Below are 19,028 nucleotides of genomic sequence, written 5' to 3' on the forward strand. Positions count from 1 at the left end.
CACTCCTACATATACACTCAAAGAACTAAAAACACATGGTCACAAAAATTCGTATATGGATGGTCATAGCAGAACTATTTATACAGGCTTACCTCATGTTATTATGCTTTGCTTTATTTCCCACCACAGGTAATGTCTTTTTTTACAGATTGAGAGTCTGTGGCAACCCTGTGGGGAGCAAATCAAGCAGCCATTTTCCCAACAGTATTTACTCACTTCATCTCTGTGTCACATTTTGGCAATTCTTGCAAATATTTCAATTTTTTTCTCTATTGTTATATTTGTCATGGTGATCTGCGATCAGTGATCTTTGATCTTACTATTGCAAAAAGACTGTAACTTGATGCAGCCTTAGATGATAGTATTTTTTAGCAATAAAGTTCTTTTTAATTAAGGTATGCACGTTGTTTTGTTGTATATAATGCTATTGCACACTTAATAGGCTACAGTATAGTATAAACATAACTTTTATATGCACTGAGAAACCAAAAAATTCACGTAACTCACTTTATTGTGAACTTCACTCTGTTGCAGTGATCTGGAACCAAACCCGCCACATCTCCAAGGAATGCCTGTAATAGCAAAAAAACAAAGTGGAAACAACCCATAGGTTCACTAGTTGACAGATGGAGAAACAAATGTGGTATATCTATAAAATGAAATATTATTCAACCATAAACGGAATGAAGTATTGATACATGCCACAACAGGATGAATCTTGCAAACATGATGCTAAGAAGCTGGAAACACAAGGCTCTATCTAATATGATTCCATTTTTATGAAATGTCCAGAATCAGCAAACAGAGGGATACTGAGAGAGAGACAGAAAGTAGATTAGTCACTGCCAGGGACTGATGGGGGAGTGACTACTAATAGGTATACGGTTTCTTTTTCAGGTGATGAAAATGTTGTGGAATTAGATAGTGGTGATGGCTGTACAATCTTGTGAATATACTAAACCCCACTAAATCATACACCTTACAATGGTGAATTTTATGATATATTGTAACTGAGTCCAAGCTCATACCATGCACCACTCATTGGGCCAGTGAGTTGAGAAACAAGGTGCTGGGGCAAGGAAAAGTAACTTTATTCAGAAAGCTAGCAAACCGAGAAGATGGTGGACTAATGTCCTCAGGAACCATCTTGATTCAGGGTAGAATTCAAACTTCTTTTATGCTAGGAAGGGGGAGGCAGGAGAGGTTAAGATCAGGAAGTGATGTCTGAGGACCAGCAAGGGTCGAAGGAGGGTTGTGAAAACTCTTTGTTTTTTATTAGTAGATTTCAGTTGAACTGAGTCTGGTCATGATGTTCCTATAAATCTTGACAAGACAATCGTTATTTTTATTCATACTTCTTTATCTCCCCATGGGAGGCAAGTTTTGGGTAAGTGGCTCTTTGCACCAATCTTAAGCTGTAAGCAGAATTTCTTTCGTGATTAACGTGTCTATGTGCAGGGCTAAGCAGAGGCTTATCACTCAGATGTTAAAGCAGCAGAAGAGATAGATACAATATGGAGTCAGAAATGCCAAGCTTCTACTACAAACAAGAGGCAGGCAAGGGACCATGGGAGCAGAGGAGCCTGTCCCCAAGAGGTCTCCACAGGATCCTGCTTGGTTACTATATGAATTATATCTCAAAGAACAATTAGTATTTTAGTTTAAGGGGGAAAGTGTGAACAGCATTAAAGTTTCAAAATCACAATTAAAAATTTTAATATTTTTATTTTGAAATGATTGTTGATTCACAGGAAGCTACAAAAATAGAGTCTATTGGACTCTTTACCCAGCTTCCCACAATGGTGACATCTTATAAAATTGTAGTACAATAGCAAAACAGGAAATTGACACTGGTACAATACTGTTAGACTACAGGACCTATTCAGTTTTCACCACTTTTATATGCACTCATTTGTGTGTGAGTGTGGGTGTATGTGTGTCTATACAATTTAATCTCCTATATAGATTTGTGTAACTCCCATAACCATCATAATATAGAGCTATTTCATCACCATAGAGGAACTCCCTCGTACTACATCTGTATAATCATACACCTCCACCTTCGTCCCTGTACCCTGGCAATCACTGATCTGTTCTCCATTTCTATTGCTTTGTCATATTACACTCAACTCTCTGTATCCAAGGGTTCCACATCCATAGATTAAATTGCAGATCAAAAATATTTTGTCAAAAATATTTTCAGATAAAATAGTATTTGAAATATTCAGAAAAAAATTCCAGAAAGTTCCAAAAGGCAAAACTTGAATTAGTCACAATCCAGCAACTGTTTACATAGCATTTACATTGTATTAGGTATTATAAGTAATCTAGAGATTATTTAAAATATATGAGAATGGGACCAAATTAAACTTAAAAGCTTTGGCACAGAAAAGGAAACCAGCGACAAAACAAAAAGACAACCTACTGAATGGGAGAAGATATTTGCAAGTGACATGACCCATAAGGGATTAATACCTAAAATACATAAACAGCTTATACAACTCAATATCAAAAAAACAAATGGGAAGAAGACTTGAATAGACATTTTTTTAAAGAAGACATACAGATGGCTGACAGGTACATGAAAAGATGCTGAACACTGCTAATCATTAGAGAAATACAAATTAAAACCACAATGATGTACACCTCACATCTGTCAGAATGGCCATCATCAAAAAGACCACAGATAACCTATGTTGATGAGGCTGTGGAGAAAAGGGAACCCTTGAGCACTGCTGGTGGGAATGTAAATTGGTGCAGACACTGTGGACAACATTATGGAGGTTCCTCAAAAAACTAAAAATAGAACTACCATATGATCCAGCAATCCCACTCCTGAATATACATCCGAAGACAATGAAAGCACTAATTCAAAAAGATACATGCACCCCAATGTTCATAACAGCATTATTTACAATAGCCAATATATGGAACCAACCTAAGTGTCCATCAACAGAAGAATGGATAAAAAAGGTGTGGTATGTATAAACAGTGGAATATTACTGAGCTACAAAAAAGAATGAATGTTGCCATTTGCACCAGCGTGGATGGACTTGGAGGGCATTATGCTAAGTGAAATAAGCCAGACAGAGAAAGACAAATAATGTATGTTATCGCTTACATGCGGAATCTAAAAAATAAAACAAACCAGTGAATATAACAAAAAAGAAACAGACTCACAGATATAGAGAACAAACTAGTGCTTACTAGTGAGGAGAGGGAAGAGGGAAGGGGAAAGATAAGGGTAGAGGGGTAAGAGGTACAAATTATTATGTATAAAATAAGCTGTAAGGATAGATTGGGCAACACAGGGAATATAGCCAATATTTTATAATAACTACAAAAGGAGTATAATCTATAAAAATTTTGAATCACTATGTTGTCCACCTGAAACTAATATAATATTGTCAATCAACTATACCTCAAAAGTAAATTAAATAAAATTTTAAAATAATAAAACATATGGGAGGATGTGCATAGGCTATATGCAAACACTATATCATTTTGTATAAGGGACTCGAATAGTCATAGATTTGGGTATCTGTGGGGGTGGGGGACAGGGGGATCCTGGAACCAATCCCCCTCAGATTCCAAGGGACAACTGTATACAAATGGAATCACACAGTATGTAATCTTTTAAAATTGGCTTTTTTCACTAAGCATAAGACCCTTAAGATCCATCCAAGTTGTCATATATTGATAGTTCATCTCTTTTTACTGTTGAGTAGTAGTCCATGGTCTAGATGCACCAAAGTTTGTTTAACCATTTAGCCAATGAAAAACATTTGGATTGTTAACAGTTTTTGTGAAGATAAGTTTTGATTTTTCAGGGATAAATGCCTAGGAGGGCAATTCATGGCCTGTATAAGAAATTGCATGTTTAGTTTTACAAGAAACTGTCACACTCTTTTCTAGAGTGGCTGTACCACTTTACCTTTCCATCAGCAAGGTATAAGGCATTATGTTTCTCTGCACCTTAGCCAGCATTTGGTATTGTCACTGTTTTCATTTTAGCCATTCCAATACATGCATAGTGATATCTCATTGCAGTCTTAATTTGCATTTTAGAGGGTCAGTGACAGCCTACCAAAAGTGATGCTATCAGCTAGAAATGCCTGGGGACACTCACCTGGGCCTAGACTACTCATGGGCAAGCCCCCACAGACATTTCCCTCAGTGGAGTCAATGTGGTTGGACTGGCTCTTGCGGTTCTTATGATTGCAAGATGTACTTCAGCAACAACCATAAGGGAACTTAAAAAAAAAAACAAAACAAGATGCATTACTCGCAGGTCCTGGAGGGTACATGGCACACTGAGGGCCACACAGTGAGGTCATGGGGGAAGAAAGAGAGGGGGTGGGGGGGAGAGAGAGAGAGAGCATGTGAACCTGGGGTTCTGTCTTTATTGGGGTTGAAGGTGGGGTGCCTAGGGTTTCATGGATTTACTCTGTTGGTGAATTTAAAACCCAAGAGCAGAAGGGGGAGGGTATAGCTCAGTGGTAGAGTATGTGCCTAGCATGTGTGAGGTCCTGGGTTCAATCCTTACTACCTCCCTTAAGTAAATAAATAAATAAGCAAACCTAATTACCCCCCTCCAAAAAAAAAAGAACTGACATTTAAAAAAAATAATTTACTAAATAAAATAAAACCTAAGAGTGGGAATTAGGGCACAGGAAGGGAAAAGCAGAGTCACTCATATACTATCAGGTTATTTAGGTCACCCAGAGCTTTCTAAAAGGGGAACTTCATGGGTGAGATAGCCTAGCTCTTTAGCTCATTGTGTAGCTGGCAATGTGTTTATTCGAGATGGATGTTTTTGAAAAGGATGGCTCAGCAATCAAAAGCTTAATGACAGGCACTTACATTACAATAAAAAGCTAATTGTCAGGTATTTATACAACAATTTTCCTAATGGCTAATGATGTCGAATATCTTTTCATGTGCTTATTTGCCATCTCTCTAGTCTCAGTGAAATATCTCTTCATGTCTTCTGCCCATTTTCTAATTGAGTTGATTAGATTTTTGCCACTGAGGATTCTTTATATAGTCTAGGTACTAGTCCTTTGTTGGATATATGGTTCGCAGTTGCTTTTTCCAAGTCTGTAGTTTGTCTTTTCATCCTCTTAACAGGGTCTTTTGCAGAGAAAATGTTTTTAGTTTTGCTGAAGTCCAATTTATCAAATTTTTCTTTTATGAATTGTATCAGTTTCCTATTGCAGCTATAACAAATTACCACAAATTTAGTGGCTTAAAACTACTAATATATTATCTTACAGTGCTGGAAGTCAGGAGCTTGAAAAACAAGGGTCTCACTGGGCTAAAATCAAGGCGTTGCCAAGGTTGCATTCCTTCTGGAGGTTCTAGGAGAAAATTCATTCCTTGCCTTTTCCTGCATGTTGAGGCTGTCCAAATCCCTTGGTTCACGACCCTCTTCTAGCAAAGGTGCCACTCCAGACCCTGCTTCTGGCATCACATCGCCTTCCCTGACTCTTACCTTCCTGCCTCCCTCTTATAAGGACCCCTGTGATTACATTGGGCCCAACAGATTAGTTAGGCAATCTCCCCATCTCTTAATCATATCTGCAAAGTCCTCAGCCATGTAAGGTACAAATTCACCAATTCTAAGGATTAGAACATCAACGTTTGGGGGTTAAACATTATTCAGCCTACTACATGGATCTTGTTTTTGGTGTCATGTCTAAGAATCCTTCACCAAGCCCTAGGTCTCCAAGATTTTCTCCCACGTACTTTTCCAAAATTTTTCTCATTTTACACGTAAGCCCATGATGCATTTTGAATTAATAATTGGATAAATTGTAAGGGATTAATAATTTTTTATATACAAAGTGTTATCTTGAGCAAACAGAACCATTGTACCTACTCAGACAAGGCCACCAAGATGGCTCATGTCCTTAAAGTGTTTTCGTTGATAGTACCTGATCCAAAACAGAGAGAGTACACATGCCAAAAAAGGAAACAAGAGCATAATATCACTTACGAACAAAGATGTAAACCTCTTAAATAAGAATAAACTGGATTCAGAATTCCCTTAACAGAATGCTCCAGGCCCAGAAAGGTTTATCCCAGGAATGCAAATATGGCTAAATATCAGGAAATCCATTCTTACGACACAACAGTAGGTCAACAAAGAAAAACTATATGATCACCTTAATATATGCTTAAATAGCATAAATTAAAATTCAATGTTCATTCTTGATTAAACACTCTTTAAAAGCTAGAAACAGAAGATACTACTGTAATATCATAAATGGTATCTATCTCAGATCAGTAGCCAACATCAGACAACGAAACTCTATAGACATTTCCATTAAAATCAGAAACAAACCAAGAATGTACTTTATCAACACAATTATTTACTACTATTTTCAGATTCCTGGCCATGCCAATATCAAGTGAAACAGAACTGAGAGGAATAAATACGGGAAAGGAGACAACAGAATTAGGTTTAGAGGTGTCTCCTTTCTTACCACAACTCAAATCCTTACTGTAACACCCAAACTGCTATTTACACTGATACAACATCAACTGATAATAGGCTGAGGTGTGGTGAACAAGGAGAAGAATAAGAACAGGGTAGGAGGGGTAGACAGGGATTCAACATAAGGTGTTAGTACGTATTTTGGATGCTATTCTGAGTGAGATGGGAAACCACTGAAAAGTTTTGAATGAGGAAGTCACAATATCTGATTCCCTTTTACAACATTCTTCACTTTTTGGGGGTCAGTTTTCTTCAAATTTGACAAAGTTTTCACTTTCCCCAATATATGAGAAAAGAAATGCCAAATCAATAGAAAATCAAGAAAAACTATAACTTAACATTGAAATATGAAGTTTTTTTTCTGTTTTTCACTTTTAAAATGACTCTAAAGAAATATAATATTTTGACTTTTGACTCCATTAATGCATAATGAGCCAAGCAATAATTTTGACAAAAACACTGTCTCTCTTAAGAACACATAACAATAGGCAGAGTGACATACCTACAGTCAATTCATCTTTGACAAAGGAGGCAAGAGTATACAATGGAGAAAAGATAGTCTCTTTGGCAAGTCATGTTGAGAAAGCTGGACAGCTGCATGTAAATCAGTGAAGTTAGAACACTCTCTCATGCCACACACAAAAATAAATTCAAAATGGCTTAAAGGCTTAAATACAAGGCAGGATATGATAAAACTCCCTGAAGAGAACATAGGCAAAACATTTTGACATAAATCGTAGCAATGTTTTCCTAGGTCAGTCTCCCAAGGCAACAGAAATGAAGGCAAAAATAAACAAATGGGACTTAATAAACTTATGAGCTTCTTCACAGCAAAGGAAACCATAAACAAGACAAAAAGACAACCTACAGACTGGGAAAAAATATTTGCAAATGATGTGACTGACAAGGGCTTAATTTCTAAAATATACAAACAGCTCATACAACTCAATAACAAAAAAAACAAACAACCCAATCAAAATATGGGCAGAAGATCTAAATAGACATTTCTCCAAAGAAGACATACAGATGGCCAATAGGCACATGAAAAGATGCTCAATATAGCTAATTATCAGAGAAATGCAAATCAAAACTACAATGAAGTATCACCTCACAACAGTCAGAATGGCCATCACCCAAAAGTCCATAAACGATAAATGCTGGAGAGGGTGTGGAGAAAAGAGAACCCTCCTACACTGCTGGTGGGAATGTAGTTTGCTCCAGCCATTATGGAAAATAGCATGGAGAGTCCTCAAAAGACTAACAATAGACTTACCATATGATCTAGCAATCCCACTCCTGGGCATATATCTGGAGGGAACTCTAATTAGAAAAGATACATGCACCCCAATGTTTATAGCAGCACTATTTACAATAGCCAACACATAAAAACAACCTAAATGTCCATCGATAGATGACTGGATAAAGAAGTGTGGTATATTTTATACAATGGAATACTACTCAGCCATAAAAAAGAAAAAATAATGCCATTTGCAGCAACATGGATGGATCTGGAGATGGTCATTCTAAGTGAAGTAAGCCAGAAAGAGAAAGGAAAATACCATATGATATCACTTATATGTGGAATCTTAAAAAAAATTATCTACAAAACAGAAATAGACTCACAGATACAGAAAACAAACTTATGGTTACCGGGGGAGAAGGGCGTGGGAAGGGATAAATTGGGAGATTGAAATTTGCATATATTACTATATATAAAGTAGATAAACAACAAGTATCTACTGTATAGCACAGGGAACTATATTCAAAATCTTGTAGTAATCTGTGGTTAAAAAGAATATGAAAACGAATATATGTATGTTCCTATATGACTGAAGTATTGTGCTGTATACCAGAAATTGACACAACATTGTGAACTGATTATACTTCAATAAAAATATTAAATAAATAAATAAACAAATAAATAAATAAATAAATAGTAAAAGAAACCCACAAACAATAAATGCTGGAGAGGGTGCGGAGACAAGGGAACCCTCTACACTGTTGTTGGGAATGTAATTTGGTGCAGTCACTATGGAAAACAATATGAAGGGCTCTTAAAAAACTAAAAATAGACTTACCATATGATCCAGCAATCCCACTCCTGGGCATATATCCATAGAAAACTCTAATTCAAAAAGATACATGCATCCCAATGTTCGTAGCAGCACTATTTATAATAGCCACGACATGGAAGCAACCTAAATGTCCATTGACAGATGAACAGATAAAGAATATGTAGTATATATAAACAATGGAAGACTACTCAGCAACAAAAAAGAATGAAAGATTGCCATTTGCAGCAAAACGGATGGACCTAGAGATTATATTACTAAGTGAAGTAAGTCAGGCAGAGCAAGACAAATATCATATGATACCACTTATATGTGAACTCTAAAAATGATCCAAATGAACTTACTCACAAAACAGAAACAGACACACAGACATAGAAAACAAACTTATGGCTATCAAAGAGGAAAGCGGGGAGGGATAAATTAGGAATTTGGGATTAGATTATATATAAAATAGATAAACAACAAGGATCTACTGTATAGCACAGGGAACTATATTCAATAGCTTGCAATAACATATAATGAAAAAGAATATGAAAATATATATATGTATAACTGAATCACTTTGCTGTACATCAGAAACACAACATTGTAAATCAAGTAGAGTTCAAAAAAATTTTCTTAAATAGGCAGAGTGAGCTATCTAAAGAAAACATTTCATCCTGAACAAAGTATACTTTTGTTTTAACAGCTACAGCAAGAGAATTGTTTGCTACATCATAATTGGCATAGGGGATACCTGCAGATCTTGGCACAGAAGCTCTGTGCCAAGCTCTCTTCAAGTTTCTGGAAACATTAACTGAAATCATTGAAGAGAAAGGCTACTATTTTCAAACAGGTGTCTAATATCAATAAAGCAAGACTTTTGTAATCTAATGCTGTCACAAATCTCCAATGGCAAGAAGTATAAATCAACACCTGGCTATAAAGCAGAGGTAGTTGAATTGTTAGATTCTTTTTTGTTTTTGTTTTGTTGTTGTTTTAATTTTTTTATTTTGGGGGAGGAAGTAATTAAGTTTTTTTAGTTTATTTTTTTGGTGGAGGTGCTGGGGATTGAACTCAGGACCTTGTGCATGCTAGGCAGGCACTCTACCACTAGGCTATACCCTCCCCCTAAAATTGTTAGATTATCAAAGGAACTCAGCCATAAACTTTTTATCGAAATAGGAGAGCAAAGGGTCACTGTTTGAGTTGCCATAGAAATCATCCCGCTCCAAATATTTACCATGTGTCAATATGCAGCTCATCAACCATAAAAACTTTCCAGAAAGATGACCCTATTTTAAAATGCACTTGGGGTAGGGTCTAGTTCAGTGGTAGAGTGCATGCCTGGCATGCACGAGGTACTGAGTTCAATCCCCAGTACCTCCATTAAATAAATATATAAATAAACCTAATTACCTACCCCCCCAAAACAAAACAAACAAAATATATATAATGCACTTGGAAGGTCATAAACGTAATAAAGAATGCTTATATTTACTTGAAGAATATTTAACAGAAAAATATGACATCTTCATTCCAAACTTCAAGGACTATATTTTCTTCTTTTTTAAAAAAATTGAGATGTCTTTCACATACCACATAATTACCCTCTTAAAGGGTACGATTCAGTGGTTTTTCGTATTTTCATATACTCATATATTCACATGGGACATCTTAAGCAAGCCCATGAGAAAAAATAATCTCCCCTCAAAAGAAGCTGACACAGCATTTCTATTTAGTGTTTTGTATTACATAGTTAATAAAGATTTTTAAAAAGCATATATTTGGATTTTCTTTTCTTTTTAATTTATTTTCATTATCAATTTTGGTATCTTTATACAGGTGGGTTTTCAGGAACAAATTAGAATGTATTATATTGCACCAAACATGATATAAATTTACCTTATGACAGCTTAATGCCTGAACTTGTTCCAGGAACCAATAGGCTACAAGTTTTTTGCAAACAGTATGATTGTTTAATTTAAAAACTCAAGAGAATAAACTAAGAAATTGTTAGTACTGATAAGAGAGTTCAATCAAGTGGCTAAATGCAAGATAATATACACAAAAATCAACGTTTCCTGTATAATAATAATCAATCAGAAACATGAAAGAGAAAACCCACAGGCTCAAAATGGTGTCACTTGTGCTAAAGTCCGTTATACCAAATCTAAGCCCATGAAAGCTAACCTAATTGCAGTTTTGCCCTTCACCAGAAATGTAATCTTAATCAAATAGTCTCGAATATTCTGGTCAGTACCAATGAGGTAACCTGTCACGTGGGTCCTCTCTATCTACCTGGCCCCTCAAGAGTAGGAAGAGGCAATTTGCTAGTTCTGTTCCCCACGAAAAGTGGATGTCCTGTCCCCAAATAACCCTTTCTTTTCTTTTGTTATTGATTTCCTCGCCCTACCTTCCTCTCTATAAAAGCCTTCCATTTTGTACTGCTCCTGGGAGAGTCCTTCTAGTTGCTAGATGGGATGCTGACTGATGCACGAATCACCCAGTAAAGCAAATTAGATGTTCAAATTTACTCCGTTGAATTTCGTTTTTTGACAGGATTCGGAGTCTCGCTGCTTACAGTTTCCTGATGGTCTCTTCCCTCAGGAGAAAATGGAGCAGACTTCCTCAGGGCCTACAAAGATTTGTCCTTGATCCTGGTGCTTTCTAGGCCAAAGCAAGACCTCAACCCAATGGACCAACATTATTGTCTGAGTGTGTAGCAAAATCAGTGGCCAAGGCCCTCAGAATTTGTTGAGCTGACGAACTGAGTGAGTCTCTGGACAGACATCTCTGAACAGGCGTCCCTCAAGCGTGCTACAGGCCAAGCTCACTTCTATCCTGTGACTGCCTAACATGAGGGTACCACAAGAAGGTGAAGAAGTGAGAGGGAAAATAGATGAGGGGGAGGGTTCCTTGTTGTGGGGTGAGAGGAGACCTTCAGACTCACTGCCACCCCCAGATTCAGGACTATCACAGGGAGATTGCCCTTTGTTAGGCCTCCGCAGCAGAAACCACCAGTCTCAAGGCATAGTGTCTGAGGAAAAGCTAAGTTTTTAGAGCCTAATCTCTGGCTCTCAGGACCTAGTGGACCTTTTTCTCAATAACTAGTTTCCCTCTTTTCCCCAGTAACTGGAAAACAACTGAGTTTAGGGATGGCCTAGGACAGGGAACTGGTGAGTCACAAAACAGAGCAGTCATGCTGATAGCTGGAGGGGGACTCCACCCCCTTGACAAACCCAATAGCTTGGAGACACGGCCCCAAAACATCTGTGTAAACAAGACCTCCCCGAAGGCAAGCAGAGTCTGGGAGATGCCTCAATCCTTATCCCCAAGATCTCTCACACCATATGACATATACAGGTCATTACAGCAAACACTGTTTCTAGAGGATTAGCAGTTCAGCAAATGTGTCAGCCTGAATTGCTCTCTGTGCCACAATTGATCACGACCCTGTGCTTTTGCTATTTTAACAAATGCTTATGGAGTTCCTACCATGTGACAGGCCCTTTTCTAGAGGCTGGGATTGGAGCACTGAATAAAACAAAGACCTTGCCCTCACCAAAAAGATGAGGTGAGAGAGGTAGACGGGGGCTAGATCAAGTCAGACCTCATAAGACAATGTGATGATAGCTTTGGATTTTCTACTAAGTGAGATGAGGAGTTGTTGGGAGGTCTAATATTTTTTATTATGAAAAAATTTAAACATACACAAAACCAGAGAGAACAGTAATAATGACCCTCCATAAATGTATCACTGAGATTCCACAATTATTAAGATACTGCCCCTTGCTTCATCTATTCCAACTTTTCCTTTTTTAAGCTGAAGTGTTTTAAAGCAAATTTCACCCTTAAACATGTCAAATCTTAAAAATATGACCATTTTCTCACATAACAATAAAGTCGTTATCACCCCTAAAAATTAACTATGATTAAGGTCCTTAGTTTCCATAGTATCATCTAATACTCAGTTCATGGTAAAATTTCCCTAATTGCCTTCAAAATAGATTTTTTTACATTGGTTTATGATGTCCCATAAATTATTTTCATCTGGAGCCATCCTCCCTCTCCCCTCCCTCATTTTTTTCAGACCATTGACTTCTTGAAGAAACTACCACTGTCTTATAAAAGGTCCCATATTCTGGATTTGTCTGTTAGCTTCCTCAGTGTCCTTTAAGTCGTTCTTTATCCTTTCTATTTCCTATAAGCTGGAAGCTAGCCAGAGGCTTGTTTAGATTCAGGTTCAATTTTGAAGGTAAGAGTACTTGGTAGGTAGGTAGTTTACATTGGGGATATCCCCCTTTCAGCGTTTCAAAGACTGATTTAAGAGTGGGTGGTAAGACTCTGACCTGTTGATAGTAACATTCCCCATGAACCTTCACCTCATGGTTTTAGCAGTTAGTGATGATCGTTGTATGACACAATTATTTCATCAGAGGTTGTACAATGATGTTTTTCTACTTCTATCATTCCAACCACACATATTAGCACACACAATGCAGTCTATTGATAAGCTTCACTTCCAACTCCACCCTCTTTAATCTATTCCTTTCCTCCCTCTACAGGGAAGAATTTTTGTTACTTTGGGGTTTTTTCCTTCTAGAGTTGTTTTTGCAATTAGAGGCATTTATATGCTATATTTATATGTATACATATATATATATTCACATTCGCCCTCTTCTTAACCAAAGGTTGCATTGCTATATGTACTATTCTGTATCTTGCTTTTTTCACTTAAAGCATATCCTGGAAATCACTTCATATCTGTTTCAAGATCTTTCTCATTACTGGTTTTGAGCAGGGGAAAGGAAAAATTCAACTTATAGTTTAGAAGTTCCTTCCTCCAGCTCCTTGTAAAAAATTGAATTTGAAAGGGCAAATACCAAAGCAGGGAGAGTATTAAGAGGCTGCCATCTTGGATTGGGCAAATAAAGGCAACTCCCTAGGGATGGAGGGGCCTGGGCCACTGACAACTTCACTGAGTAGACAGAACAATAGCCACTTTGCGGTGCCTGCAAGAGAGAGAAATGTATCTTTACCTTATTTAAGCCACATTTTATTTTGGATCTCTGTCGCAAGCACTGCACCTACATCCTAACTAACAAATCATTCTTATCCTAACATGCTCTGATTGTTACAACTGGAAGTCAAGACAACTGGCTTCTTGTCTTAACTGGACCTTGAGCAAAGAAGAGGTGAGAGGAACAGCATAAGTGAGGTTTCAGAGGCTGTGTAATTTGGCCTTTATCTCAAAAGCAATAAAGAACCCCTGAAAGTGATGGCACAGAGGAATTTTCTAAAGATTAAGTGGGTTGTAATAGAGAAAGGAAGAGAAACCAGAGGCCAGGAAACCAGAATAGGAGCCCAGCCCTCAGCCTCGCTTCTACCCAACAGGTAGTCACTGATGACTCAAGATAACTCATTTCCTCAAAGACTTACCATGGTTAACCATACCACTCTCTGACTCCACTTCTTACTATGTTCTTTCTTTTTCTTTTGTTTACAGCAGTTTTTTCCATTTATTGTTTCATAAAAATGAGACCATATTAGACATTTTCTGTATCTTATTTTACTCATTCAAGGCTACCTCATAAAAATCCTGCTAAAGGTAATTGGTATAACTCCTTTTTTTTTAAATTGAAGTGTAGTTGATTCACAATGCTGTGTTAGTTTCTGGTGTACAGCATAGTGTTTCCGTCATACATATACAATCATATATTCTTTTTCATTATAGATTACTACAAGATATTGAATATAGTTCCCTGTGGTATACAGTAGGACCTTGTTGTTCACTTCCTACTATTTTCTCTACTTGTTTCTAACTCCACTCCAGCCACAGGACCTGCTTGCTATTCCCTGAATAAATTCCTTGAACAAGTACACCCCTGTCTCAGGGCTTTTGTACTTGCTGCTCCTTCTGTCTAGAAAGGCTCTTCCCCTTGATAGCCACATGCCTTCCCTGGCCAATCTACCTAAAATGGGAGCTCACTTCCCATCTCCCTTATTCTGATTTATTTTACTCCACAGAATCTATCACCACTTAGCATCATATATTTATTTGTTTGCTGTTGTCATCCCTACCTAGCATATAAGCATCAGGAGGACAGGGATCTTGTTTAGTTCACAGCTGAAATGCCAGCACTTAGAAAACTGCACAAAATACAGTTAGCACAGAATAAATATTTGTTGAATGAATGAATGACATAGAAAATAGATTTCACTGAATTCCTTTGACTAGTACTTGACTTCAAGGAGTCTTAGAGGAAATGTGAGGCAACAGAGGTGAGGAGGGGAGGACTAGGATGGAAAACTCAGCCCTGAGACTAAGAACACGGGGGAAGGAGCTTGAAGAGGAGCTAAAATGCTCAGCTCAACCCCATTTACAGACTGAAAAGCACTCGGATCAACTTCTGTGGAGATTTTAACGTTTTGTGTAACTAACTAAACCTGCTATTTTTGCATCTCTGTCTTTTCCCCAAAGTTATAAAAATTAAGAACAACAGACTTTTAAACTTTTGGAACAAAGTACATAAAAGTATCTTCAAGTGGTGGGAGGGTATGGCTCAGTGGTAGAGCACATGCTTAGCATGCACAAGTTCCTGGGTTCAATCCCCAGTACCTCCATTAACAAAAAAGAAAGAAGAAAGAAAGCAAGAGAGAGAGGAAGGAAGGAAGGAAGGAAGGAAGGAAGGAAGGAAGGAAGGAAGGAAGGAAGGAAGGAAGGAAGGAAGGAAGGAAGAAAGAAAGAAAGAAAGAAAGAAAGAAAGAAAGAAAGAAAGAAAGAAAGAAAAGAAAAATATCTTCATAATCAGACAAATATCTTCATAATCTCAGAGAGGGGAAAAATTTATTACAATAGCACACAAAACATACAAACTAAAACTAAGAACTTTTAAAAATCTCTAAAGAAAGTGAAAAGATAATCTACAAATGAGGAGAAAAATCATTCATTCAACAAATATCACTGAACACCTACTACGTGCCAGGCACTGTTAATGGTCCTTAGGATAAATCAATAAACAGATCAAAACCAAATCTCTGCCCTTAAGGAACATTCTATTGAAATGCACATGTTAATTAATATGGGCCAGGCACCATCCTAAGTGCTTTATATATATTAACTCATTTAATTGGCACAATAATTCTATGGCTTAGGTACTCCACAGATGAGAAAAATGAAGCTCAAAGAGGTTAAGGAAACTGAGGCACAGAGAGATTAATTGCCTGAAACCACACAGTTAGTGAAGGGTGGAGCTAGGATTTGAACCCAGACAGTCTGGCTTCAGAGAGGCCATGCTTTCTATTCCTTACTGTAACTTCACGTATTGATATTCACAGCACCTAACTGACAAAGGATTAGGATATGGACTATATCAAGAACATCTACATAAAAGTAAAAAAAAAGAGTAAAAGACACAAACATGTATTTTCCAGAAGAAATATAGCCTATAAATATATGAACCGATACTCAACCTCTTTAGTAATTAGGGAAATACAAATTAAAACCACAAAAAGGCAGCACTGGACGCAAAACTGACTGGCAAAAATGTAAAAGTCAGTTAAAGCCAAGTGTTAGGATATGAAGCAATGTGAAGTCACACTCTGGTGAAAGCATGTGATATAATCACTTTGGAGAACACTCTAGCATGTCCTCGTAAAATTGAATCTGAACAGGACCTATGACTCAGCAGTTCCACTCCAAGGCATACATCCTAGAGAAACTTTGATGCATGAGCACAAGATATTTTTAAGAATGTCCTAGAAGCAGGGTTCATAAAAGCAAAAACAAGCTGGAAACAACCCAAATGTCCATCTAATAAGACCATGGATGAATAAAGCACAGTACATCCATCTATAGTCACACAATGGAATACAAAAAGCAGAGCTACATATGTCAACAAACATAAAACTCAAATCTTAGAGTTGAGTGGAAACGATCAAGTCAGAGAAATACCATATTATATGTGTGTACACACACACATATAGGCAAAACTAAACAACATTGTGATGAAACCACAAATAAAAGAAAGGGAATGATAGACAAACACGTCAGTATAGAGGTTATTCAAGGTGGGAGAGAAGATGAGGGGAATGAGATTAGGGAGAGGCACGCAGGGGCCTTTGAAGCTACTGGTAGCTTATTTCTTTAGTTGGTTGGTAAATATGTGTGTTCTCATTATTGTTATATAATATTATATATAATATATAATTGTATATTAATTATAATAATTCATAATACATATAATACAACCATAATTATAATTAATATAATTATATGGCTTATAGTTAACATATAATTATAATAGATAATATAGAACAATATATAAGAATGTCTTCATTATTATTATTTCAACTCTTATATATAATATATTTGATATATTTCACAAAACAAAGAAAAGAAGTCAAACCCTAGCTGATCTGAAAAGGATTATGGATTCTGTTCAGAAACAAGAAGGCTGGGGAGGAGCAGAAGGCCACTTCCATTTCCGCTTGTCCCCTCTTTGCTCCTTGTCAGATCTCTCAGGGTTAACTGGACTCCTAGGACTTCCTCCTGGCACCTCCCCACTTGGTCTGTGCCCTTCCTACCAGTCTTTCCCTAGCAGCCACAAATTAGCAGCTGTTGGGCCAAATCTATTTGCCAGTTGTGTTTTGTTTAGACAGTCCAGCCGTTGTTTTTAAAATTTGAAGTAGTTCAGAAAAAGAAAACCCACATCCATATATACATACCTATGTACATACATTCATACAGAGAGAGACAAAATAAATAGGTGAAATATTAACAATTGTTGAATTGAAAAGGTAGATGATATCCCAGGTGTGCACTATATTATTCTTTCCACTTTCCTATATGTTTGATTTTTTTTCACAAGAAAAAGTTGGAAAAACTAACTCTGAAGGCTTTGAGAAGAAGCATGTCCTCTCTAGTTCACCATAATCGCCGCCACTTCCTATTACACTCTCAGCCTGTTCCCTCATTTCTGGTACCTCTGGTCCCTAGAGACATTTGAGTTTACAACTTGTGGCTCAGCATGTAGGTCTTGGCCCCTCCTGGATCTCCCTGACCCCTGTGTGTACATGTTTGTCCAGCCCTTCCCGTAGGCCACACAAACCATATGCAAAGTTTTGTTTTTAGAACAGGTAAGGACAGTGCAGGCTGATGTAATTCCCCACTACCCTGAGTAGACAGCGAAGCCCTCTCCACCCACCTCCCAGCAGCTACAGACACTTTGGCAAGTGTACTATACCTTATAAGACAAAAATGGGACCTTGAAAGAATCAAGCCACACCAGCTAGCTCCCCCTAGGAGATATGATGAAGAATTTTTATGATTCTTTACGACTGGCATCAAAGGTGAAAAGTATGGGAAAGTCAGATCTTCCAGCAACATCAAAGGGCCTGTAAGGTAAACGACTGTAACAGGGATATAATGTATGCGATAAATGGCTGTTATCAGTGCCTGGACTTGTGAGTTAGAAAGAATCCCTTGAGGCTGCTCAGGCACCAGAGCGTTTGCGACCAATAAACCATTCCTCTTCAGATGGATCGGCTCTTAGTCCCTCAGAGTCCAGCGGCATCAGGGAAACTGAAGCAGGTTAGCACCTGCCCAACCTTACTTGGTGATATGACAGGTTCCTTCTTTGCAGACTCTGGTTTTCACTCCTGTAGCTCTCATGCTGCACTAAACAAATCCTTGATTCCTGCCACCCCCAGCTTGGCTATTTCTGAACACACGATGCAGCATGAATTCATCCAATTGTTCATCATGCAAAACAGGCTTAAAAGGAATAGGCAGAGAGTCAGAAGCAGGCAGTATCACTTGCAGGATAAACTGAGGCTGGCTGATGACACTGCATGACAGGCTGGACCAGCATGCCAAAGCAGGTAGGGAAAGGGCAAGACCCCTGTCTGATTGTCCTAATCACCTGGACAGAGAGATCAAGATCACTTGTCCTTCTGACCTCTCTTCACCTTTGATCTAGGACTACATGTGGGTGTTTTCAACAGGCTGTGTCACCTTTTGGAATGGCCTTATCTTTTGGTTTATTCTTGCCTTGATCTCCACACCTTGCTGCCATTTCAGATCTTAGAACTTCAAATTGTTTCTGATATCCAGATCTCCATAGGACCAGGCATTGGCTTTGGGGAATTATCAATGCCTGCTCATCCTTCCCTGTGACCTGCTTTGGCTATTTGCTGCCCACATCCTATTGTGATGGAACTCACTTAAGGATTTGATGCCACTCTGATGAATCCTTCCCAGGCCAGGGACTGAAGAGAAGGAAAAGAAGAACTGTATGACCAAAGTTGTAGCAAATACCTTCAGACGTCTGAGAAGGAAGTGAAGGCCAAGATCAGATAATTAGCTGCTAAATTGTGACCCAGGGGCAAGACAGCACTTCTCATGTGTAGTACTCAAGAGGGCAATCCCTTCTGGAAAAATAAATGAATGAATGAAAAGATAGAAAGAAAGAAAA

The 19,028-nt window shown here is 37.8% G+C and overlaps 1 protein-coding gene across 1 annotated transcript in view; it reads right to left on the reverse strand.

The window, feature by feature from the left end:
- Positions 1-506: 506 nt before the first annotated feature.
- The window catches only part of P2RY4 (pyrimidinergic receptor P2Y4), a 66,134-nt gene continuing 47,612 nt past the window's right edge, over positions 507-19,028 (reverse strand). Inside the window, exon 4 of the transcript XR_012067623.1 lies at positions 507-572. The gene's annotated coding sequence lies outside the window, so the exon portion shown is untranslated. The remainder of the gene's footprint in view (positions 573-19,028) is intronic.

The sequence above is a fragment of the Vicugna pacos genome, chromosome X, assembly GCF_048564905.1.
Source record: "Vicugna pacos chromosome X, VicPac4, whole genome shotgun sequence".
Taxonomy (NCBI): Eukaryota; Metazoa; Chordata; class Mammalia; order Artiodactyla; family Camelidae; genus Vicugna; species Vicugna pacos.